The sequence below is a fragment of the Trichechus manatus genome, unplaced genomic scaffold (genome assembly GCF_000243295.1).
Source record: "Trichechus manatus latirostris isolate Lorelei unplaced genomic scaffold, TriManLat1.0 scaffold00211, whole genome shotgun sequence".
Classification (NCBI taxonomy): Eukaryota; Metazoa; Chordata; class Mammalia; order Sirenia; family Trichechidae; genus Trichechus; species Trichechus manatus.
This window is the reverse complement of record NW_004444147.1, coordinates 3,482,285-3,508,393: the sequence shown is the minus strand read 5'-3', so window position 1 is coordinate 3,508,393 and position 26,109 is coordinate 3,482,285. Positions and strand designations below refer to the sequence as shown.

General features: G+C 39.8%; 1 protein-coding gene across 2 annotated transcripts in view; it reads left to right on the top strand.

The window, feature by feature from the left end:
- Positions 1-9: 9 nt before the first annotated feature.
- ANKRD6 (ankyrin repeat domain 6) overlaps positions 10-26,109 on the top strand; it is a 170,608-nt gene continuing 144,508 nt past the window's right edge. The window contains exon 1 of one of the 2 annotated variants that reach the window (XM_004388420.3): positions 10-174. The gene's annotated coding sequence lies outside the window, so the exon portion shown is untranslated. The remainder of the gene's footprint in view (positions 175-26,109) is intronic. The other variant, XM_004388421.1, reaches the window with a different exon arrangement.

Sequence of the window (26,109 nt, the reverse complement as noted above, 5' to 3'; positions counted from 1 at the left end):
GGGAACCGGGAGCGCGGCCAGGCGAGCAAGCGGCTGGCGGTGGCGGCGCGGAGCGGCGCCGAGGCCAGGGGCCGCCGAAGCCAGCGGGAGCCTGTCCTCATCGTCTCCTCTCGCCCCCTGCCGGGTCTCCAGCATTGGTCCCTGCGGCGCGGACGCCCGGCACGGGAGAGAAAGGTACCGTGCGACCTCGCCGGGTCCCTTCGAGACCACCCCCCCATGCAAGGGCCAGCGCGCGCCACTTCGGGGTGCTTCTGATCGGAGGAGGTGTTGTTGCGGTTAGAGGACGTTGCTCCCTGGGTGCCCGCAGACCGCTGTCTGGGGTTTGGGGCGGGTAGGACCCGCCGGAGCGCGTCGCCCCCTTTCTTGCGGCCTCCAGGAAAGTCCGGGCGGGAAGATCTGTCGGACGCATTTCCCTTTGAGCTTTGCCTTAGTTGCCTCTCTAGAGTATGGAACTTGGGGTAGGCCTTACAGAACTTTTCATCTTTGCTTGTCCCCCACCCTTTCCCCAGTGAGCTCAAAGAGTTTGAAGAAAGTGCGGGAGGGGGCGGGCGATGGTGGCACGAGGTATGTCTCCCAGCTGAGGCGGCAGGCGGTCTGCGGCCGTACAGGAAGGTCCCTTCTTGTCTTCTTGCGCTCCCTGCTGCCCCTGGCCCCCGGCCGGCTCAGAGTGACCCGGCTGGGGCGCGCCGGCAGACTTTCCCCCGCTACCCCACACCGCTTTGAGGTACGGACGCGGGCAGATGAGGGCTGTTCTGCAACCCCAGGGGGAGATTGCAGAGGCCTGCGGGAGCCCCAGCTCTGCTCGGGCTGGAATTAACCTCTGTAAAGAGTTAGCAAGCGAGCACTTAGTCTGGTTTGGGTTTGGGCATCAGCTTATGGACGCTTACTTGGAAATTTAATTGTGGTGGTTCTGGTAGATTTGGGGGGGGGGGACGGAAAGGAAGTGGGGCATTATTTGTGACTCAGGAAGGACTTAAATTTCCTAAAACGGATCAAGAATGTTTTCCCTGAAGCACAGTGCAGTGGTTTAAGTGGTGGAGATTGAATTTAGGGTCATAAGATTGAGTCTTGTGGCCAACACTTGTTAGTTGTTTGACTTGGGAAAACCTACTTCTTTAAACCCTAGTTTTTATATTATCGTTGTTGGCTGCCATCGAGTTGCCCCCGACCCATGGCAACCCCGTGCACCACGGAATGAAACAAACGCTGTGCAACCGTTGTAATCCGTAGAGTTTTTATTGACTGATTTTCGAATGTAGATTATCAGGCCTTTCTTCCTACTACTTCCTTTTGGTTAGCAGCCAAGTGCTTAACCATCGTGCCACCATGGCTCCTTCATTCATACATAGGTAATATTTATTAGGCCAATGTAAATGGAAAGAACTGGGCAATGAAGTCAGATACACTTGGGATCTGCTTGACATTGAAAAGGGGTCCTTCATTCTTAAAATAGCAGTAGCAACGGCAACGTTGTTGTTTCCCCATGTAGTAGGTACCCCTGTACATGTTAAACTTTCTTCCAGCATACATACCACGTGCTTACAACAAATAAACAAACACCAAACCCATTGCTGTCTAGTCGATTCCAACTCATAGCGACCCTACAGGACAGAGTAGAAGCCCCACAGGGTTTCCAAGGATTGGCTGGTGGATTCGAATTGCTGGCCTTTTGGTTAGCAGCTGAGCTCTTAACCACTGTGCATCAGGGCTCTACCAGGTGCTTCAAACCCATTGCCTTCGAGTCGATGCTGACTCATAGCAACCCTATAGGACAGAGTAAAACTGCCCCATAGAGTTTCCAAGGAGGACCTGGTGGGTTCGAACTGCCGACTTTTTGGTTAGCATCCATAGCTAGCACTTGATAAATAAATTTTTTAAAACTAGGAATACAAATTAAAATTGGAGTTTTCTGCTCTCTCTGTCATAAATGGGGCGGGAAGGGTAGAAGAAGGATGAAGAGGAATATAAGAGACCAGAAACAACTACTGCACAGTGTTAAGAGGTGTAAACCAAGGACAGTAAAGAAATACAAATTTGTGAGCTCCTACTTTGTCTATGGTGGCACTAAAGTGCCCCCCACTTAAACCCATCAGCCTCTCCAAAGTCTCACCAGATAGGCATATACTTCAAGTAAAAGCACAGTGCTTGGGATCCAACTCAGTTTAGAGACAAGACATACTTCCAACTCCCCCCAGAAAACCAGTTGCCATAGAGTTGATTCAGACTCATGGCGACCCCATGTGTGTCGGAGTAGAACTGCTGTGCTCCATAGGGTTTTCAGTGGCTGAGTTTTTGGAAGTAGACCACAAAATCTTTCTTCTGTGGTACCTCTGTGTGGACTCAAACCCCCAATCTTTCGGTTAGCAGCCAAATGCGTTAATTATGTATACCATCCAGGGACTCCTCCAATTCCCAAGGCCCTCCCATATAGAAATTCTGGTGCCACCACTGTGAAATACGTCATATTTATAAAAAACCAAACCCTTTGCCATGGAGTCAATTGCGACTCATAGCGACCCTATAGGACAAAGTAGAACTGCCCCATAGGGTTTCCAATGCTGTAAATCTTTACAGAAGCAGACTGCCACATTTTTTTCCCACGGAGCCGCTGGTGGGTGTGAAACGCCAACCTTCTGGTTAGTAGTTGAGCGCTTAACCACTTTGCCACTGGGACTCCTTATATCATGTGTATAGACACATAAAACTTATAAGTACATTTTAAATAATAAGACTACAGCGCACACCCACGTACCCAACTGAAGAACTAGAGCATTACTGGGATCTTAGAGCCCCTGTGTACCCCTCCCCATCACATTCTACTCACTTCTCCCCTTGCCCCCTGTTGTTGCTAGTACCGTCACGTCAGTTCCACTTACAGGAACCGTACGTACAACAGAGTGAAGTGCTGCCCGCTCCTGCTCCATCCTCACAATTGTTATGTTTGAGCCCATTGTTGCAGCCACTGTGTCAGTCCATCTCGTTGAGGGTCTTCCTCTTTTTCGCTGACCCTCTACTTTACCAAGCATGATTGTCTTTCTCCAGGGACTGGTCCCTACTGATAAGATGTCCAAAGTATGTGACATGGAGTCTCAACATCCTTGCTTCTAAGGAGCATTCTGGCTGTACTTCTCCCAAGACAGATTTGTTCATTCTCTGGCAGTCCATGGTGTATTCAGTATTCTTTGACATTCGTACATTCCACCTATCGATTATTAATGGATGTTTGCAGTTGTTACTTCTCATTTTGAGTCATGCGACATTAGCAAATGAAGGTCCCAACAGCTTGACTCCATCCACGTCATTAAGGTCGACTCTACTTTGAGGAGGCAGCTCTTCCCTAGTCATATTTTGAGTGCCTTCCAACCTGAAGGGGTTCATATTCTGGCACTGTATCAGACAATGTTCTGCTGCTATTCATAAGGTTTTCACTGGCCAGTTTTTTTAGAAGTAGGCCACCAGATCTTTCTTCCTAGTCTGTCTTAATCTGGAAGCTCCACTGAAACCTGTCTCCTATGGGTGACCCTGCTGGTATTTGAAATAGTGTGGCATAGCTTCCAGGATCATAGCAACAAGCAGGCCACCACAGTATAACAAACTGACCCCTTTCCCCTAGAGAACCACTATTCTGGATTTTGTGTTAATTTTTCCCTTGTTTTTCACACACAGTATTTTATATGAAAAGTACTGTAGAAAAGAAATTTTCAAACAAGCATTTGTACAATAACCTGGAGCATTCCTATTGAACTTAAAAGCAGGATATTGAGAGTTAAGATGTAAACCACAGAAGAAGCCGAGTCTCAAAGTGCTGTGATCTCCTAAATGTAGTCTCTCTCTTCAAAGTTTCTCCTAGGTTTCTCTGGCACAGAGCTCGGAGGGTGTGTTCTGTCTGTGCAGGGGAGGCCCAGTGTCTTCCAGCATAGCTTGGAGGCTGTAATTTTAAAAGCTTTGCTAGAGTCCTTAGGAATTGCAAAAATAGTAATTTGCATGCACGTGTTTTTGAAGTTTTTTTTTAATACAAATTATCCAAGGGGCATTGTATGGGATTTTGAAGGATTAAGCTGACTAAGTGACCTTTAATACCTGTTTTAACCCAAATTCTTTTCCTGGTTATTAGTTTGTGTTATAGTCTTTGTTTTTAAGTTATTTCTTTAGGGTCACTCAGCTTATCTTGGTGAATCTTGCACAGCTCTATTACTTCTTGGTTAAGGCAAAAATTACAAAGTTTCTTGGTTCCTGGAGCCCTTAGGATCTCAGTATTTTTTTTTTCTACAATGTCCCTAACTTTATTAAGTAGTTAATAATAGTTATGTCCACACAACTTAATAAGTATTTGTCTAGCAACTCAGAATCCATTTGAAAAAATAATACACAAATTTAGAGAAACATAACGGTATTTCTCTATCTTTCCTAAGTAATCGCAATTACTCATGAGATGTGTGTGCCTGTTGGACGCTGCATAGCTTCTCAGATCTTGGAATCAGATTTAACATTGCCATTCTCATTTCCTGTTCCACATTGATTTTCCTGTAGCAATTGCTTTTTTATCACAACAACCACTAAAAGTCCCTCTTTACAAAAGATACAAAGTTATTGATAGGAGTGGAACATGATCTAATGTTGAAACTGTGAGCTACCTCACTTGGTAGGTCCAGCAGTGTCCGACATGTGGAGTTCACTGTGTTTCTTTTGAAAATTTCAAATATCCTAAGTTGGCCCTATGAATTTGCTGCAGCACCCTAGGGTGCCTGGTGCACAATCTGGGAACTCTGGGTATAAGGTAAACCCCTTTCTGGGGAGAGGGCAGTTACTAATGGGTTTGCCTGGAGCAGCCTTGCTTTTCAGGTTAAGCTTCTGTGAGGAGTAGGCTAAATTTTTTTGCTGTTGTTGTGCTTTAGGTGAAAATTTGCAGAGCAAATTAGTTTCTCATTAAACAATTAATACACATATTGTTTTGTGATGTTGGTTGCCAACCCCGCGATGTGTCAACACTCTCCCCTTCTCAACCTTGGGTTCCCCATTTCCATTCGTCTAGCTTTCCTTCTCCTCTTGCCTTCTCGTTCTTGCCCGTGGGCTGATGTGCCCGTTTAGTCTTGTATACATCGTTGAACTAGACGTGTTATTGTTTTATAGGTGTGTTCAATCTTTGGCTGAAGGGTGAACCTCAGGAGTGACTTCATTACTGACTTAAAAGGGTGTCTGGGGGCCATACTCTCATGATTTCTCCAGTCTGTGTCATACCATTCAGTCTGGTCTTTTTTTGTGAGTTAGAATTTTGTTCTACATTTTTTTCCAGCTGTGTCCGGAACCCTCTGTTGTGATCCCCATCAGAGCAGTCAGTGGTGGTAGCTGGGCACCATCTAGTTGTGCTGGATTCAGTCTGGTGGAGGCTGTCATAGTTGTGGTCCATTAGTCCAGGACTGGGCTAAATCTTGAATTTCTCATTTAAATACGGTAGAATGGTTAATGTCTGTCTTGCAGGGACATTAAGAGAATTAAACTAGATACTGTTCATGAAAGCATCTGTCAAGGACCTGGTATATAATAGATTCTCAAGAAACGGTAGTTTTATGAATATTTTCATAATTTATGATTAGTAAATTGTTATTGTTGGGTGCCATCAAGTCAATTCCAACTCATGACGACCCCATGTGACAGAGTCAACAGTGATGATGGTTACACGAATCTATATATGTGATAAGATTCATAGACCTCTACACACACACACACACACACACACACACACACACACACACACAGAGCGAGTACCTGGAAAAACTGGTGAAACCCGAATAAGGTCTGTAGTTTAGTTAATAGTATCATACCACTGTCAATTTCCTTGTCTTGATAATTGTGCTATGGTTATGTAAGATGTTGCCATTAGGGGAGCCTAGGTGAAGGGTGCACAGCAACTCTCCATCTTGTTTTTGGAACTTCGGAGTGAGACTAAAACTATTGCAAAATAAAGTTTAAAAGATTAAAACACACACACAAAAACCATTGATGGTGTCCTATGCTGGGCTGCACCAGGGCACTGAGGTTAGGGACGGTGTAGGATGGTCAGAGAAGCCTAGGAGTGATACCACCTCCCCCTCCTTTTCATCCCCAGTCATGGGAGAAGAGCGGCAGAGATAACCATGTTCTCTCACTTATGGGGAAGTGTCTGCATATCATTAGTAGGTTCCTACACCAACCTGAGGGGTGGCATTTAAAATTTCTCACTAAAATAGGAATTCTTAACCTGGAGTTCATTGGTGGGCTACAGATGCTCTAAGATTTCCCTGGAATTGTGTATAAGGATTTGAGTGAAGGTTCATATGCATATTTGAGGAGGAAGCTTTCATCATATTCTCAAATGGTTCCCTAACCCAATGGTCAGTAAGCACAAGAAAATATTGTTTACAGAGCTCTATCCACACCATGGAGCCCTGGTGGTACAGTGGTTAAGAGCTTGTCTGCTAACCAAAAGGTCAGCAGTTCGAATCCACCAGCCTCTTGTTGGAAACCCTATGGGGCAGTTCAGCTCTGTCCTGTAGGGTCACTATGAGTCAGAATCGACTCGATGGCAGTGGATTTGGTTTTTGTTGTTGTTGGTTTTATCCATTCCATAATGGTCTCCTTCACTTGAATATCTTAGGCCCTTTTTGTTCCTTAGAGCACCTTTACCCTCTACCAACCTTTAGGGACTCTCTTTCTGCTCAAACCTGGGATAAACCTCAGCAGTTCTTTTCCCTCAGATCTTCTAGCTACTCACCTGGATTCTGGCTACTGCACGAGCCATTCCTCAAGGGCCAAAGGAAGCCCCAATGTGGACTGTCTTAGAGTCCTCAGTAGGGCAGACATGAAACTAAAGTCTCTGTGTAGAGCTCAGCCTGACAACTATCACATCACTACTTGCCTTCCCTTAGGCTCTAGAAAAATATGAAGTAAATAACAGCGCATGTGATACACAGCTATGGCAAAATTCATGAAGGGAATCCTGAATGACTAAAGTTTGGTAAATTCTGCCTTAGAGGATGCAAGCTTAATTTTAAGATTGTCTTCTGATGTACACTTTATGTTTCACACATGTTGTAAGTACATACCAGATTAACCACCTTGGCCAGCAAATGAAACACATCACTTCTGCTCATATTCCATTGGCTGGAACCAGCCACATGGCCCCACCTAGATTCAAAAAGGCTGGGAAATGTCCCTAGCTGGGCAACTGTTTCCAAGCAACAATCATATATTTTGGAAGGGAAACACAAAACTTTGGTTAAGTAGCCATCTTTGATACAAATAAGCTGTCAATTAATGATAACTGTCTTCATATAATTTATTTCTCACTTCCAAACATCTGTGTGTAAAATGTTGTGTTGTCCTAGTGCAAGATGTGGATGAGAACCCCATGCAGGAAACAATTGTATCATAATAGCTGTAGGAGCAAATAAAAATAGGATTAAGCCATCTAGGTTCATACATTTATTCAGAAGAAGCACATTTGACTTATTCAGAATCATCTAACCATGTAGAGAAACATGAATTTGAGAAGGATGGGGCAGAGAAAGATTAGTAAGGGACAAGAATATGCATGTCTTATTGGCTTCGTAAGAGTTTAAAACTATTTCAAGCTGCTGGTAATAGGCTAATGTGAAACTATTTTCCCCTCCAAAAAAAGAAAGCAATCTTTGCCATGGAACGTATTATATAATTATAAAATGTATGTGTCACTTTTACTTATTTGCTCTTAAGGGAAACTAGAAGGAGCCCTGGTGGCACAGTGGTTAAGCGTTTGGCTGCTGATCAAAAGGTCAGTGGTTCAAACCCACCAGCTGCTCCACAGGAGAAAGATGTGGCGGTCTGCTTCTGTAAAGATTATAGCCTAGGGAACCCTATAGGGCAGTTCTACTTTGTCCTATACAGTCACCATGAGTCGTAATCAACTCGACTGCAATGAGTTTTAAGGGAAACTAAAGTTGTATGATTTAGGCCTGCTAATCTGATTTGCTTAAAGTAAACTCGTGCTTAGAAGGGAGTCATTTTGGCTATATCTAGCATCTGACAACTAAAAACAGGATATATTAAGGGATTGAAACAAAAACAAAAGATCATGTGAAAGTGTTGATCTGAGCTCCCTGTACCCAGTGAGAAACCAAAAAACCAAACCAAACCCGTTGCCATCGAGTTAATTCAGACTCATAGGTATGAGCACCCAGTGAGAGTCATGGAGAAACTGGTCCACAACTTTAGAAACATAGACTAACTATAGTAATGCTTCATTTATCCATTACTATTTAGGTTGGGCTGTTCTACCTAAGGAAATGTCCGATCACTTAAGTTGGAATCAACTCAATGGCTATGGGTTTGGTTTGGGTTTTAAGTCCTAATTAAAAAAAAAAAAAAGTTATATTTCTTGGTGCCTGTGTTGGAATTAAATATGCACTAGACCAAAGGTACCTCAGAAAACAGGCTTGGTGATCTGCTTCTGAAAGGTCACAACCTTGAAAACCCTATGGAGCAGTTCTACTCAGGACACACTGAGTTGCCGTTGAGTCAGAATTGACTCAACAGCAATTAACAACAACAGACCAAGGGTCAGCCAATCCAGCCCACTGCTAGTTTACCTATTTATCTTCTAGTTACCTTCCTTAGACCAGTAATTTTCAAATTTATCATGCTTAGGAATCATCTGGTTGAATCTGTTAAAGTTCAGACATTTCCAGGCTCACTGCCTAGATGCTGATTCTGGGGAGGTGCAAGTTTAACATGTACCCCGGGGGTTCTGATGCAAGTAGCCTGTGGTCCATACTTTGAGTAACAGACCCTTGTGGCAACTTGTCTTTTGGTCCCTGGAAAGTTTTGTTTGGCAGCTTTTTTTTTTTTGTCTAGATACGCTTTTGTCTTGCCCAGCGTTGAAGCCTTGCCTGCTTGATATGAGAGCTTGGAACCAAGAGGGAAATGCCCAATAGCCTTAATTATCGGCATTATGAACATACGCAGAGGCCTGAGCAGTGGGCTTACTCTACAAATCAAATCATTCGGTGCCCGAGCTCAGCTATACAGCCATCTGTTGCTTTGCTTCCAAACAGAAATAACAATAGGGAAGTGGGCACTGGGGCTTTAGCTACTGTGACTGGTTTACCTTGGAGCTCAGTATGCTTCTTGATGCTAAGGGAGAACAAATTAAAGCTAAAATTAGCATTGTGGGCCTGGCATAGCCATCTCTTTTTAAAATCAAGGTAAAAGTTAATACCAGAAGTAGTTAACGATGAGAGGAAGAACTTAAGTCCTGGTGCTGTACAGGTGCTTTAAGAACGGATGCTTGCTTAATTGTTTATAATTTCTTTAATCTTCAGAATGTATTACCCTGGGTTACATGATACCCAATGAATGGCTTGCTCACTGAAGCCTTTGTTTTCCTCGTTTTGCTGTCAAAAACTTACTAAAGAGCTGCAAAACCAGTAATGGATAATAGCAAAATCCCCTGGCACCTGTTGGGTTTTTATACAATATAGAAAAAAGTGGGACCAAAAAAAAAGAAAAGAAAACCAACCCCCAAAAACAACAACAATGAAAAATAAAAACCTGAAGAAAGAATCAAAGAATGTCACACCTCCAGTACTTAATACAGTTGAAGCTGTCTATGTTGCTGCTGTTCAGAAGCACTCTTTTAAAACTGAGTGTCGGACGCTTTAAAACATTTTCCATCATTGCTACTCTGCTGAAATAAAATCTGGATGTTTGATTGGATGGAAGCCAGGGTATTTTATACTTTGAAATATAAATAAAGGTAAACACTGTATTATCCAGTGAAGGACTTGCAGCTAATTAGGTACCTTCCTGTTGAGAGACATCTAGGGAAACTTATTTCAAAAACATTTGCTAATGAGGATTTAAAAAATCTGATACAAGGTTATCAAAGGATTCCTTTAAATAATGAGCTCCCCTAGTCCCAGGATATCTAATATATAATTAGAATCACTAAAATTTAAAGTACGCGCTTTTTTCAGGAGTCCATCATTGCCAGGAAGGTAGGAATACCTTTGTGGAATGTAGTCTCCAAAGTTTGCAAAATAAACAGATGTCTTCTATCAAATTAGTATAATTGATGGCTCTAGATCATTTCTTTTCCCTCCTCCAGAATGTGTAGTAGGCCTAACTTATCTCTAGATAGCAGAGCTTTTTCCTTTCTATTACCAAATCCTGGAGAAAAGACCATTTTGAAGAAAATAAAGCTTGTAACTTTAAAAACTGATCATTATTATTATGTTGTACCAAAAATCTTTTGTCTGATGATCAGTGCATTTCTTTTTAAATCCTAAATTCCATATTCTTCTCTTGGTATTTAAAGAATGAAAAACACTAACAGTGAACTTATAATTGACTGGTCGTGTTAAAAGTGACCACGTTTAAAAGTGGAACATTAAATATTGTATGCAGGTTTTGTGCCATTTCCTATTATACACCCCCTGTCGCCACTTTCACCCCCAGTCCACAGCCTTTGAAATTCTCTTAATCTCGGGAACATTTACTTTGAGAATAAGGGAATAATTCTTAAGGGATTTTTAATATTTGCTCTGAATTTACTTACCAACTAAATTGGGTAGATGTTAATATCCCAGTTATATAAGGTATACTTGTTGTTGGTGTTAATAAAAGCTGTGTACAGAGTGGAGAGAAGATATACTCCCTGAATCAGTAAGCAAGTAGAAGTCATGGAATACCTGATGGATTTTATATGAAAAAAAGCAACATCAGAGACTATTAGAGTATTTAACTGAGTAGAAAAAATGTTATGGTGTAATACTCAATCTGGAAGGGAAAACCAAGTATTGATTGTAACCTACTCAGATGTCGTAAATCCATAGCAGGTTGCCTCAGCCCCACAGAATAAATGGCATTCATTAAGTCTGAGTGTGTTGTTGGGCTAGGATCAGGGAGGCAAACTGTTTTATTGCTTTCTGCAAAGCTTAATCTCTCCACCTGAAAAATAATTAAAAAAAAATTTTTTTAAGGTCTGTGACTTTCTTTTGGCCTGACTATTTATTCGTTCCTTTCTTTCTGATTGGCTTTAAGTAATGCACATTCAAACCTGGATGAATCACTTCTCTTGGAAATGCACAGTAGAGATGCCCTTTAGAGGAAGCCTATTTCATGAAAAACTGGCAGCCTTTTAAGAGAGGAGTGCAGACCTGACCGTCAGGAAGGCCGGGGTTCTAATTTCGTGTCTGACAGAAGGCTTTGTGCCCTCTGCCAAGTATCTTACCTACTTATGTGCCCCCCTTTCTTTTTCCTTAGAAAGGTGACCACTGGCTCTATGTTTCAGACTGTTCCTCATTGACTAGTCCCCTGCTCCCATGGATTTGAGTCACAGAGACTTTTTTTTTTTTTAGCTTAATGAATTGTTCTAAGTCAAATACCCTTGTAGCCACCATTCAGGTCAGGAAGTAGAACTTCGCCAGCCACTCCAGAAAACCCTCTTTGTGTCCCATCCCAATCATAACTCCCTCCCTCCCTCCAAAAGTAACTACAGATAGTTCTTGCTTTACCTGGGAGTGCAGTACTTTGAAAATGATCATGCAAACTGAAACCCTGAAAAGTTATCTTAATAATCAGTGGAAAAATTACCATCATTCCGGGACCTTTAAATTTTTTTGTCAAAACATTAAAAACTCTCTTATTGTCTGTTTTAATTGTATGTTGTAATTGTTAGTTGCCACTGAGTTGGCTCTGACTCATGGGGACCCTGTGTCCAACAGAACAAAACGTTGCCTGATTCTGCACCATCCTCCCAATCATTGGTAGGCTTGTGTCCATTGTTGTGGCCATTGTGTATTTTGAATGTCTTCTAACCTAAGGGGCTTATCTTCCAGCACTCTATCAGACAATATTCTGTTATGATTCCATGGAGTTTTCATTGGGCAATTTTCAGAAGTAGATTGCCAGGCCTTTTTTCCTAGTCTGTCTAATATAGAAGATTTGCTGAAACCTGTTCACTATGGGTGACCCTGATGGTATTTTAAATACTAGTGGCATAACTTCTAGCATCATGGCAACATGCAAGCCACCACAGTATGATAAACTGACAGACAGGTGGTGGATAATTGTTTAGGGAAATGAAAAAATAGTAAAATTTGATATACTGTAATCTAAAATATTAGAAACATTGAGAGTTAAGCCATTTTATTCTTTGTAATAACTCACCAAGAGAAGTTTGAACAGTCCTTATCTTTTCCTTCTCATCACATAACTTATGATGCAGAACAACCATCTTTTCTATGCCTTGATGAATTTTCATACTCTTTTCTAAGTTTGGATCAGCTTCCAACATTTTATCCTTTGTGCTTTCAATGTCATGAAATATCTTCAGGAGTGCCTTATAATGTGAAGTTTTTGCTAGTGTCACTTCAGAGTTCCTTTGGCTGCACATCTGGAATCTTCAAAGGTGGCAACATCAACATTCCCATGGTCAGCTTGTTCTCTTATAATTCCATTTACACTCGATTCAAATTTTACTTCAAATGTTATCACTTTTCATTTCTTTGCCGCACTTTTGTCTTTGTTGGCCAGTTTCCTCTTGTGATTATTCATTTTTGTAAAATGTTATGTGAGTTTATCACTGGGACACAGGGAGGCAACGCAAGCACATGCTTTGCTGTCTGTGCATGAACTGAATTACAGATGCTCAGTGACAAATCACTGACAGACTTTGAAAGAAGTGATGTGATTGGTCTCTGATGACATGATTAGTCACTGATCATGATGTACATCTGTTAATTACATAGTGGACTGAAGAGCTAGCAGTGAAGTTTGTACTTTATGCAGACAAAGTTTTTTTTACAACTTATTTTTGTTGTTGTTGAGAATATGCACAGTAATACATACACCAATTCAACAGTTTCTACATGTACAATTCAGTGACATTGATTACATCCTTCGAGTTGTGCAACAATTTTCTCGCCCTTCTTTTCTGAGTTGTTCCTCCTCCATTAGCATAAACTGCCGCCTAAGTTTCCTGTCTAATCTTTTGAGTTGCTATTGTCAGTGATTCCATATAACCCAAAGAACCAAACCCATTGCTGTCGAGTTGATTCTGACTGATAGCAACCCTATAGGACAGAGTAGAACTGACCCACAGGGTTTCCAAGGAGTGGATGGTGGATTCGAACTGCCAACCCTATGGTTAGCAGCCGAACTCTTAACCACCACGCCACTAGGGCTCCTGATCCCGTATAGATAGATCTTAAAAGTGGATAATGCTCAAGGCAGACATTCTTTACTAGTTAAGCTAAACTATTGTTTGGTTTTAAGAAGACTTCAGGGGATATTTTTGATTTAAGATTTAAAAGATTATCTCAGGGCAGTAGTTTGAGGGTTCATCCAACTTCCATGGCTCCAGAAAGTATGAATTCCATGAGAATTAAAAATTTTGTTCTGCATTTTCCCTTTTTTGATCAAGATTCTTCTGTAGAATCTTTTTTTTTTTTTTTAAATTGTGTGTTAGGTGAAAGTTTACAGATCAACTTAGTTTCCCATTTGATAGTTTGTATATAAAGTGCTTCATGACCTTGGTTTTACTCCCTACAATGTGTCAGCAGGCTACCCATTTCCACCCTGGGTTCCCCATTTTCTTTCGTCCTGATTTCCTACCCCTTCCTGTCTTCTTATCTTTGCTTTTGGGCAGATAATGCCCTTTTGATCTTGTATAATTGATTGTTCTAAGGAGTATGCTCCTCTCGGCTGTTATTATCTTATGTGTTTGTCTGTTGTTTGGCTTGGAGGTGGTCTCCAGGAATGGCTTCAGTTCCAGGTCGGAAGGCTATCTTAGGGCCATAGTCTCGGGAATTTCTGCAGTCTCTGTGAGACGTATAGAATCTTTGATCAAAATGTTCAGTAATGGTAGCTGGGCACCATCCAGTTCTTCTGGTCTCATGGCAAAGGAGGCAGTTGTTCATGGAGGCAATTAGCCACCTATTCCATTTTCTCCTTCCTTTCCTGACTCTCCTCTTCCTCTGTTGCTCCAGGTGAATAGAGACCAATTATTGTGCCTTGGATGGCCGCTTGAAAGCTTTTAGGACCCCAGGCACTACACAGTGAACTGGGAGGTAGAACAGAAGCACTAAACATGTTATTAGGTCGGTTAACTGGAATGTCCCATGAAAACATGACCCTCAACCCCCAAACCAAGGAACCAAATCCCATGAGGTGTTTGCTTGTACATAAGCAGCCTCATTAGCTACCCCCCTTTTTTAAAATTGTTGTTGTTGTAAATGTATCTATCACACATCTTTTGCCAGTTCATCTTTTTATAGCTGTACAACTTATTGACAGCAATTACATTAATTGGTTGTGCATCCCTAACCTTAATCAACGCTTTTTTCAGACATCAAGTTTTTATTTAAAGCTAATACACCATGGTAACTGAAATTTGGACCACATTATTGGGGGACTGGTGTAATTTAAATAAACTGTGGCAACTGAAGTTGTGCATATTGGAGCCATGCAAGTGGGGTTGCCTATATTATCCTAACTTTTATAGTAATCATTTCTTTGCTTTTTAAAAACTAGTTCTGTTACCCCCACTGTCTTTTTGAGTTTTTAATTGTGGTAAATATATATGTAACAAAATATTTCTTAGATACTGTAGTTAGTGTTGACCCTTAAAGTGTTTTTGTTATGTCTTTTTTTTAATCTATGGTTTTCCTCTCTACCCCTTTATTTTTTTAAACTATTAATCTGGGCCATTTGACCAATAGTCACATAAAAGATAAACCATAGTCACATAAACTTTTCATTAAATGTCAGGATCATCCATGAAGGGCACCATTAAAGATTATGTCTAGGTTATGTTGGGTAAAATTATACTTCAGTTACTAAGGCTGTATAGCATATCACCCCAAAACTTGGTAGCTTAAAACAGCTATCTCTCACAGTTCTGATTCTGGTCTCTCAGTGAGATTGCAGTCAGATGCCAGCTGGGGCTGCAGTCATCTGAAGACTTGACTAGGGTGGGAGGACCCACTTCCAAGATGGCTCATTCACATGGTTGACATGTTAGTGCTGCCTGCTGGTGGAAGCTCAGTTGCTCTCCATGTGGGCCTTTCCAAGTGGCTGCTTGAGTGTCTTCATGTCATGGCAGCTGGTTTTCCCCAGAGTGAGAGATCCAAGAGACCAAGCTGCAGTGCCTTTTATGCTAGCCTCAGAAGTCACACATTATCACTTTCACCATGTTCTATTGTTCATACAGAGCTAGCCTTGACTCACTGTGGGAGGGGACTCCACAAGAGTATGAATACCAGGAGGTGAGATTATTCAGCATCATTTTGGAGGCTAGCTGCCATAAATTGGATGGGTAAAAAGTGTCTTACTTTTGGGAAACCTGTTTGCAAGTCTTCATTTTCCAAATGCTTATGTTATATGGCATGTCATTAAAACTAAGCATTACTAAATACTGTCTTTCTACTTCACATATAATGTTAACATTTTTAAGAGTTTTTAAGATAACAGTTTTTATAGTCAATCTGTGTCTGACTAAAAGTATTATAGTAATTAAGATACATACACATATCAGTAGATTTCTATTCAGTTTTATCATTTATCTGAAATACTAACCTTAAATCCATTGGTGGATCCTGAACTCTAAAAGACGACAGTAGGAATGTTGGCTTCTATGATTGGGAAACAGTGTGACTTACAGGCTAAAATCGTAACTTTGAAGTTTGTTGAGTGAATCCTAATAAATTAATTGAACTATTTTTTCATCAGTTTTTCAGTCTGTTACATGAAAAGAGGATTTCCAGCTAATCTATTTAAATGGTGAAACTAATAAAATTATGGGGAAAATTGATGATGACTTTGGTCTATAACTTTGTGAGGAGTAGAATGTATGTGATATTCCACTGGGGGCAGTGGTCTGGCCTAGTTCCTGGACTGTGGTGTGTCCAGGGTTCAGCACCACAGGCAGTTACTCCCACTGCTTACCTTGGAGCCATCCTTTGGCTTACAAAGAGCGTTGGTAGAGCAACCTAGGGCCATCTGGGAGGTGTGCACACCTGTGTACCTATCTACCTCGTGTCCTGTTGGTTCACAGATTTCATCCTCAGGTGTCCTTCCTTTTTCAGGTAGCCTTTATTCTTCCAAATTAACATGTCTCTAAATTCATCACCTCGGTTTTCATAAATCCAATGGTAACTCCAGTCAGCCTCAGATTAATCAAAAGTTTCTGTGTCAGAAGACTGGACTCTGTAATGTGCATTCCTGGTCCAGTCCTCCAGCTTCTCTTTCACTGCCACCTAAGGATCATTGATCTATCCTACCTGCCTTGTAAGGGTGAGGATTGTTTTTTATTAACACTTGACAGTTACAAGCGAACATATATTGGACCCCATCTTTACTTCTTTTCATAAATATTTACTCTGCTTAATTACTGTGGACAAAGAAAGCAGACAATAACATTTCTAATGTTTCTATAACTATGCTGCTGCTATATAAAATTGATTAAATATTGTCCTTGGCCCTGGAGAACATACATTCATTTTAAGAAATAAAGCAATTTACTTTTGATTCAAATAAATCACCTTTCTTTGTGCTGTGGCCATCTTTTAGAAATTGTCCTACTGAGGTTCTTCCTCATGTTTTCAAATTGGGGTTCCAAACAGCGTTTTCCTAGAGGACACCAGATCTGGGAATAATGGGACCTGAAGATCATGGTCACAGAGACAAGAAACTTGACTGAAAGTGCCCGACAGTGATCCATTTAGATAATAACTTAGATTCTATCAGTGAATAGCAAGTTAATTTTTTCCTTTCTTTCTTTCTTTTTTTTTTAAGAGAGAGAATATGAGCAATACTTAGCCAAACCAATTTAGATAAATATTCAAATCAGAGGAGCTTTAAAAAAAAACTTAGGGGATTAACAGAGTTAGGAAGTATAGAGTTGTTTTTTTTTTTTTTTTTTTTTTTAATAAGGTGAATTATTTTTCTTTCTTGAGTCTTTTGTTATGTTTGCTCTTCAGGATCATTTTTCAGTTTGGGAGACAGTAGAGGAGAGAAGAGAAAAGTGAAATATTATGTTAGAGTCACAATGTCTACCCTTGTTGTTTAGACTAATACCATATTAATGTTCTGGAATTCACAAAGTAGAGTTGCAGTTCCATGAGATTCATATACACCTTGGAAGCTACTGAGTTTCTTGAAATGGGGATAAACAGTTTCAGATATCACATATATCACATATTGTGTGAAGTAGGAGACTTTACCAGAAATGACAAGAAGCATAAGAATATGTAAAAGAGAGGAAATGTGTTATGGGTTGAATTGTGTACCCAAAAAGATATATGGAAATTCAAACCGCCAGTATCTGTGAGTGTTACCTTATTTGGAAATAATGTCTTTGCAGATGTAATTAGTTAACATGAGGTCATACTGGAGTAGAAAACTCTCGTTGCCGTTGCGTCGATTCCGACTCATGGCGACCCTGTAGGACAGAGCAGAACTGCCCCATAGGGTTTCCAAGGAGCAGCTGGTGGATTCGAACTGCCAATGTTTTGGTTAGCAACCGAGCTCTTAACCACTGCGCCACCAGAATTGTATAGGGTGGGCCCCAATTCAGTATGGCTGGTGTCCTTATAAAAGGAAGAGAAAAGATACAGATACAAAGGAAAGGCAAGCATGTGAAGATGGAGGTAGAGATTGGATTGCCACAAGCCAAGGAATGCCCAGAGCTTCCAGAACCTGGAATCTTCAGAGAGAGACTGGCCCCGCTGACACCCTGAATTCGGACTTCTGTCCTCTGGAACTGTAAGACAATAAATTTCTGTTGTTTTAAGCCACCCAGTGTGTGGTACCTTATTACAGCAGTCCTAGGAAACTAATACAGGAAGCCAGTTTAATGGAGATAAAGGTGAATAATAGAGTATATTAGTTGATGGAGATAATAGAATTGTGTATTATATACTGTTTGTAGGAAGATAGATACTTACCCAGTGATTTAATGATATTAAAAAAATTTGAAACTCATGGCTTTATGTTAAAGCAACTTATGTCCACTGCTAAGCTGATGCTAATAATTTAGGATTTAAATTCTTTAGCAGTTCACATTCATTAATAGCTCAGTGTCATTTGTTAAATAAAAATCTTTTGGGTTCATTCATAAAGGAGAATTAGGAACATTATTAAGATGTGATAGGAACATAAGCCCCTAATTTGTTGTAATTTGATTGGACTTCACACAGCTGCACAAATGAGTACAATGTTCAATCCAATCTCTTGTAAGTAGAGTACTAGAAGTGATGTTATTACATTTTTACACTCCCTGTAAGTTTTCTAATAAATTGAGCAGTGTCACACTGAGTTTTATACAACTCATACCAGAAAAATATAACTAAAAATTAATATATTTATACTCTACCTTACTGCACAGACTTATTAGAGGTGACTGTTGCTAGTTTTAGGAGCCTTGGCAGTGCAGTGGTTAAGCATTTGGCCACTAACTGAAAGGTTGGTGGTTCAAACCCACCAGTAGCTTTGTCTTAGTCATCTAGTGTGGCTATAACAGAAATACCACAAGTGGATGGCTTTAACAGGGAGAAGTTTATTTCCTCACAGTAAAGTAGGCTAAAAGTCCAAATTCAGGGCATCAGCTCCAGGGGAAGGCTTTCTCTTTCTGTCTGCCTTCTTATCAGTGTTCCCCTGGACTAGGAGCTTCTCTGCACAGGGACCCTGGTCCAAAGGACCGCTCTGCTCCTGGCACTGCTTTCTTGGTGGTATGAGGTTCCCGCCCCCGCCCCCGCTCCCCACACTTCTCTCTTTTATATCTCAAGAGATTGCCTCAGGACACAATCCAGTTTTGTAGATTGAGTCCTGCCTTACTAACACAACTGCCACCCATCCTCCCTCATTAACATCATAGAGGCAGGATTTACAACATATAAGAAAGTCACACAATACCAGGAATCATGGCTCAGCCAAATTGACACACACATTTTTTTGGGGGACATAGTTCAGTCCATGACAAGCTTCATGGAAGAAAGGACCTGGCAATCCACTCCCGTAGATATTACAGCCTAGGAAACCCTATGGGGCAGTTCTACTCTGTCGTATAGGGTTGCTATGAGTTGGAATCGACTCAGTGGCACACAACAACAACATTGCTAGTTTTAAAAATATACTGAAGGAAGTTTGCAGAGTTTGTTTTCTTTTGGGAGTGGGCTATTTTGCAGAGTCAAGCTTATTGAAGTTTACTTGTGGCAGAGATGGGTGAATAATGAACAGTTTTTTCCAAACATGTAACACAAGCTCTCTGATGGCTTCTATCTGTCTGCCTTAGAACAAAGGCATCTCTGTGCTGCAGGGTAGGGACCTGGGATGAAGCGACTCTGCCTGGTAAATGCTAAAGAGCAGTCTTAACCTATAGAGGACACAGAGTCACAGTGATTTGTTATGATGACTAAACTGCTTATGAAATAACCCATACCCTCTTTAAGTCCTGATATGAGTGAGGTTCACAAATCTGTCTTCTGTCTTTCATATATTTGAAAGCAGCATTTTGTTTTGGAGACAGAATAAGGTCTGTTGAATAAGACAGTAAAAGATTGTCTTTGGGCAATTCCCATAAGAGACTTTTATTTAAACAAATCTCTTTAAGTTATTTGAGCCCTTTATTTATTTTTAAAATACAGAAACGTACACAGGTACCCCCACGTATTGACCACCGAGATGAGTTTTTAGTTTCTAACACCTTCATAATGGGAACTTGATTTCCTGCTTTACAAAATATTATGCTCAGCGTAAGATCTTTCAACTTGTACTTTAAGCAGTACTAAAAAAATGAAGAACAATGACCCCGTCCAAGACTTCCTTTTATTAATAGTTGTAGCTCCTAACTTTATTGTGTGCTTCGTAAGCTACCAGAACGCACTACTTAACCCCGGCATAAACTGTGAGCTGTTTACTGCTAGGACAGTCTGGATTTTAGTATAATTGATTGAATGGGGTTTTTTGTTTGTTAAATGGTTATAAGATATATACTGTCAAACCCATTCCAGAGCAGTGAGAAAGAAGAGAAAAAGAAATTGATTCTCTCCTTTTTTTTTTTTTTTTTTTTAATAATCTCTCCCTTTCCACACAGAGAATGTGGATAATTCTGAAATGTCAGCCACTTGGTGTGGTTGATTTTTTTCGTTCATTGTGCTGAGTGTTTGGCCCTTTCACTGTAGAGACTCATATCGTTCAATTCTGGGAAGTTTTCTTCTGTGATTTCTTTAATAATTCCTTTCTCTCTCTTTTCTCTTTCTGAAACTTCTGATATTTAGATACTGGAATTACTGGATTGACTCTCTTTTTTTTGCTGAACTTTTCTTTCTTAACATCTGCCTCTATCTTTTCTATCTCTATCTCCATTCTGCTTCTTAACTTACTTCTTAACTCGCTTGCAATCCCTCTGTTGAATTTTTAAAATTTTGTCAGTCACAGGATATCCTGAGTCTCTACAGGGTTTTGCAGGGCAAAATTGTTCTTTTCCGCTCATGTCCCCATCTGTAAACACCAGGCTGGGCCTTCTTCCCCTACCTCTGATACAGCAGTTACCCCTTCTCCACTGGCTTTCCATCCTCCCTAACTGCTATAATCTCTCCTCCACCGACAGCCCCTCTCATATTCTGTTCCTTGTTGTGCTTTATTTATCTGTATTCCTTTTTTCTCACATTAATGGGGACTTTGGTGCAGAGGAGATACTGGAGGTAGTAAGCTTTCTTTAATCATAAATCACTGTGAATACTATGAAGCATTTTGTCATCCCTCCGTCTCAAAGTATGTATGTATTTTCTAATATGTACACTTCTTAAAGCAAAATGTATAAGCAGTTTTGTAACCTGTTTTTTCCCACTGAATATTTTTATGAGCATTTCCCATGCCATTAAAATTTTCAAAAACATGATTTTTAATAACCGCAATGCATTTGATCATATTGATATACGATGATTTCACTGGTTTCCTATTGTTGGACAGCTAGGAAACATCTGGTATTTCACTTTCACAAATAACACTGAAACCTTATTGTACATAAATGTTTTATTGTCTCTCCAATTAATTCCTTAAGATGGATTCCCAGAAATTAAATGACTGGATGAAAGATAGGAAATTTTTTTTTTTAAGGCTCATATGATATATTGTAATATTATTTTACAAATAATTATACCTTAACACAGTATTTCACTAAATCAGAGATCTTATGACTTTTCAAAGTACGTATAGTAACTTATTTATTTAATAGTCTTATTTATGCAAAACAAAACAAACTTGACACTTATTTTTGGGCCTGGCTCAATAAATCATTATCATTGAAGAATATTGTCCTAATTAATCTCATTCCTTGGTAAGGCAGTCTTTTGTTGGGTTTCCTTTTGCAAAATAAAAATATGATAATGCGTATGTGTGTACTGGAAATATGAATCAATCTCTCTAATTTGTCAGTTAGGTGTAAAATCACAGCCCTTCAATAATAAAGGTTTGCCTTTAGCAAGGTCTGAGATAACAGAATAGAATACTCCTTTAAGAACTGTAACTGGGGAGAACTAGCAGTATCTGAAGTTAAAAAGATGTCATTGTTCTTTAATAACATTATTTCATCACTCCTGGCGGTATTTTACCTAGTCTAAGTTCCTGCTTCCACCGGGAGGAACTTCACTTCTTTTTAACTGGATTGGGTGTCCAATTTTAGAATGGCAGATGGCAGGAGCTTGGTTTATACTGATTAGTAATATTTTTTCCTCTAAGATATGGAGAACATTTCTTTAGTCCCTTGAAACTTGATCATCCCTGCATCCTTACAGAAATCTCACTGTGCCCTAGATGGTTCCTGGTGTTATCTACAAGCACTGACATCTGTCGGGCTTTTGTTTGGAGGCGGAGCAGGCATGTCACAGGATACGCAGGAAAGGATCCTGTAACCTTGCCTGTTCGTATTTGACCCACCATAGTTTGTCAAGAATCTTTTGTATTTTAGTAACACCTTTCCAAGACTTACGTTGCTTCCATCTAAACTACCTTGTAACTTCCCGAAGAGAAAAACGGTGTACATTTCTGTTTGTAAGTGAAGTAGAAAAGACTTTATTTTATAATGGATTGTGAGTTCAATTTTAATATGTCTAGGAAGACCTCTGAGGGGTTATTTGTGAGGGATACACCTTGACTTTTAGGAGCAGAGAAGGAATTCCCAGGGGATTGTGGTAGGAAGTGGGGGAGGGGAAAGTATTGCCAGACTCAGCATGTTTCAATAATGCTGTATATTTGTGTGTCTCTGGGGTGGGGTTTGGGGTGGGGTGGGGGAAGGATAGTAGCAGAGGAGGGAATAGATGGCTTTTCAGGTAATCTGAGTAAAAACCTAAATAAGAGGGAACAGTTGATAAGACAGAAGGGAGCTTCCGGCTTCACTGCCTGCCTCCCAATTTGTCCTGAAAGTTCTGGCCCATACAGATACAGATCCTTCTTTAAGAATTTATAGTGCATGTAACTATAGATTGTGGGACCCTAGTGGCACAGTGATTAAACAGCTCAGCTGCTGATCAAAAGGTCGGCAGTTCAAATCCATCAGCTGCTCCTTGGAAACTATGGGGCAGTTCTACTTTGTCCTATACGGTCGCTATGTGTCGGAATCAACTTGATGGCAACGGGTTTGAAATTATAGATTTTCACATTCCTTTAAATTGTTTTTTAAATGTGAATCAAAGTTAAGAGATCAGACTCTGGACCTAGAGCAATTTGGGACAGATCCTGGCTCCATGGCATACTAGTTTTGTAACCTTGGGCAAGGTACTTAACCTCTCTGTGGCTCAGTTGCCTCTTACTTAAAATGGAGATAATAATAGTAATTATCTCATTGAATTGTTATGGGAAAAGTAGTAATCCAGTAAAATTAATAGTGCTATTCATTGTAGAAAAGTAGATAATATAGAAATGAGCAGAAAAGAAGATAAATAGCTCCATTCCTTCCACCCATAGGTAACCACTATAGCTATATTCATACATATCTATATCTATATTTGCCTATAACATTGCTGTTTTGTAACTTTTTACCCTTAATAATATATCATAAGCATTTTCCCATGCCACTCAATTATCAATGTCATTATATTTAAAAGACAGAACTACATTGAGTGGATCTATTTCAGTTTATTAAGCTGTTCCCATATTGTTGAAGCTTTAGGTGAAAATAATAATAATGTTTGAAATGCTGCTGCAAACAATTTTGTACATTGATTTCACACTTGAGGTTACTTTCTTTGAAGAGAAGTGGAATTGCTGAATCAAAAGTTATTTTTATTTTTAAGGCTTTTTATATATATTGCCAGATTGTCCTCCAGAAATTTTCAACAGCAACACATGAGAGTTTGTTTCCTTGCTCTCTTGTCAGTATTGATTGTTCTAATTTTTTACATTCAGTTTGATAGGTAAAAAATTGTATCTTCATTGTTTTATTATGAAAAAGGTTGAACATTTATACATGTATTTTTGCCCTTGTGTTTCTTTTTCTTTCCTGTGTATGTGAAATACCTGTGAATTTCTTCTGCACGTTTTTCTTTTGACGTACTCACGTTTTTGTAAACCATCAATTTGTAAATTATCTTTATATAGAAAGACTTCATTAAGAATTCTTTTCCCAAGGAGAAAAGTTTCAACAGTTTTGCTACTGAATCTAAATAATACTCTAAAGTTGGTCTGTTAAGCTTCATCTATAAGATCTGTAAGAGAAAATCTACAAATTGGTTGATATTTGTAATGTTACAATACACAAGGTATATTATTTATAGATACTAGAGAGAAACCTTTTTTTTTTTTTTTTTTAACCTCCGTGGGTCATACCAAATACTTGTTGGTGAATTGGTTTATGTATTGGAGTTTACTTTGTGGATGCAACATGCTTCGCATGCTTCATTCTAATTGGATATTATGAATGCTGTTTGTGCTGTACCTATGCTATCTTGATGAATTCCTCAAAGATTTACTCGACACTGTCTTAGTATTTAGAGTCCCTGGGTGGTACAGATGGTTAAGTGCTCAGCTGCTAACCAAAAAGTTGGAGGTTCGAGTCCACCCAGAGGTGCCTGGGAAGAAAGGCCTGGAAATCTCCTTCAGAAAAATCGGCCATTGAAAACCCTGTGGAGCACAGTTCTACCCCTCTGACACACACTGGGTTGCCACAAGTCGGAATTAACTTGAAGGCAACTGGTTTGATTTGGTTTTTGATCTTAGTATTTAAAGTTTCACAGTCAGCCACAGTGTTTATGCTTTGTGTTTATCACAGGACATCGAAAGTCAAGATGGAAGGCCCACAGGTTTCAGTGGTTCTGGACCTGAGCTCATAATGCTTAGTATCCAAATGATTTGAAAGGTGGGATTCTTAGAAAGATTAGAACAGTTGCAAAGGATTTATGCTTCACTGATTCTCTTTGAAGGGTATAACAAGAGCTTACCCCGGGTTGGGCAGATCATTGTCGTGCAGACCTCATGTACATATAACTTCTGAAAGCATCGTATGTTGGGGGATTATTCATCTGTGTGACATTTTTAGGTTTGAGCATGAAGCATATACTTTGTGAAACCTGAGAGCTGAAGTGAATTCCCTTAGAGTGCAGTTGGAAATTTTACTAGCACTTTCAAACACATTTTGGAATTTGAAACAGCCATTAAAATTCCTGTTACACTAAGTTCCTAACGCAGTGTGGCAAGGCTCTCATTCTACCGTTTTTTCGCTCCCACCCATAAAAGCCCCACTTCCCAGGCATGTAAGTATGCATTGTTCATAAGCAGAAAATCCTTCCAAAAAAATTATTATGTGGCCCATGATAAACATGTATGACTTTGGGATTTACAGATGATTTTTCATAGGAGATTTCTGAAGTTCTGGTCAGGGAATCTAAAAATTCATGTTTTACCTAAACATGAATATGTGATAATGAGGGTGCTTATCTTATCCAGGAGGGTTTTTTTACTCAAGGTTTAATGAAATATTCTGCATTACCTATAATCATTCATTTGCAGGTAAGAATAGATTACAGAGAGATGTAAAATCTGTATGAATAAGCAGAGCAAAAACCAAGAGCTGCTACTAACATTTATAAATATTTAGATGTTATTTACTCAGACATAGTAAAGATATTCTCTTTTGATGGTTGAACATGAAAGTTTTCTTAGAACTAAAAAAAAAAAATTTTTAATTTTCTGAGTGGCTATGAGTATTTCTAGGTAACCTAAATGATTTTATAGTATTTCTCTGGACACTTAATCTGTATTTAGAATTTTAAGCGGCATTTTGAGAAATTTAGATTCTTTTCCAGAGCATATAATTTTGTAAATATTGTATTCTAAACTAGTTTCTTCTTAATTCTCCCTCCCTTACCTTCTCCCTTCCCCATTCTCATCCCCGACCCATTTTTATGGGTCACTTATTTCTCGGAAACCCTGGCAGTGTAGTTGTTAAGAGCTACAGCTGCTAACCAAAGGGTCAGCAGTTTGAATCCACCAGCTGCTCCTTGGAAACTCTATGGGGCAGTTCTACTCTGTCCTATAGGGTTGCTGTAAGTTGGAATCGACTCTGTGGCAATGGGTTTTTATTTATTTCTCACCTCATGAATAAAGATCGTTGTCTGGGACTTGTCTTATAAATTCAGCTCTTTCTAATAAGGCTCTAAAGCTGTTTCAGGTTTTTTTTAGGAGAACTGTTAATTATTACATCCTTGCTGTCTTATACCCAGCCCAAAAGTCAGTTACAGCGGAAGAAGACACACAGAAAACACCTGTTTATAAAATGTGGTATTTGAGTAAAATTCTTAATCCAAAAACATGATTAATTAACCACATAACCTAATATAATCTGCTCAACCTTGACTTGATTAGGTTTCTGGAGGATGTGCATGTCAAACGTGTCATACTATATATAGAATCCTACCACAATGCTTTTCATATCACTTTCTATTTCTGTAGCCACAGTTTTAATTCAAACCCTTAGCTCGTATCAGTTTCACGTTAGTTTTTTCGTTGGGCTCTCCTTGCCTCCTGGATCAAGTACCTTCAGTTCAGCAAGCAGATTTTGGATTAGGCCTGGAGGAGCGTTAGGAGTGGATCGCTGCTCTG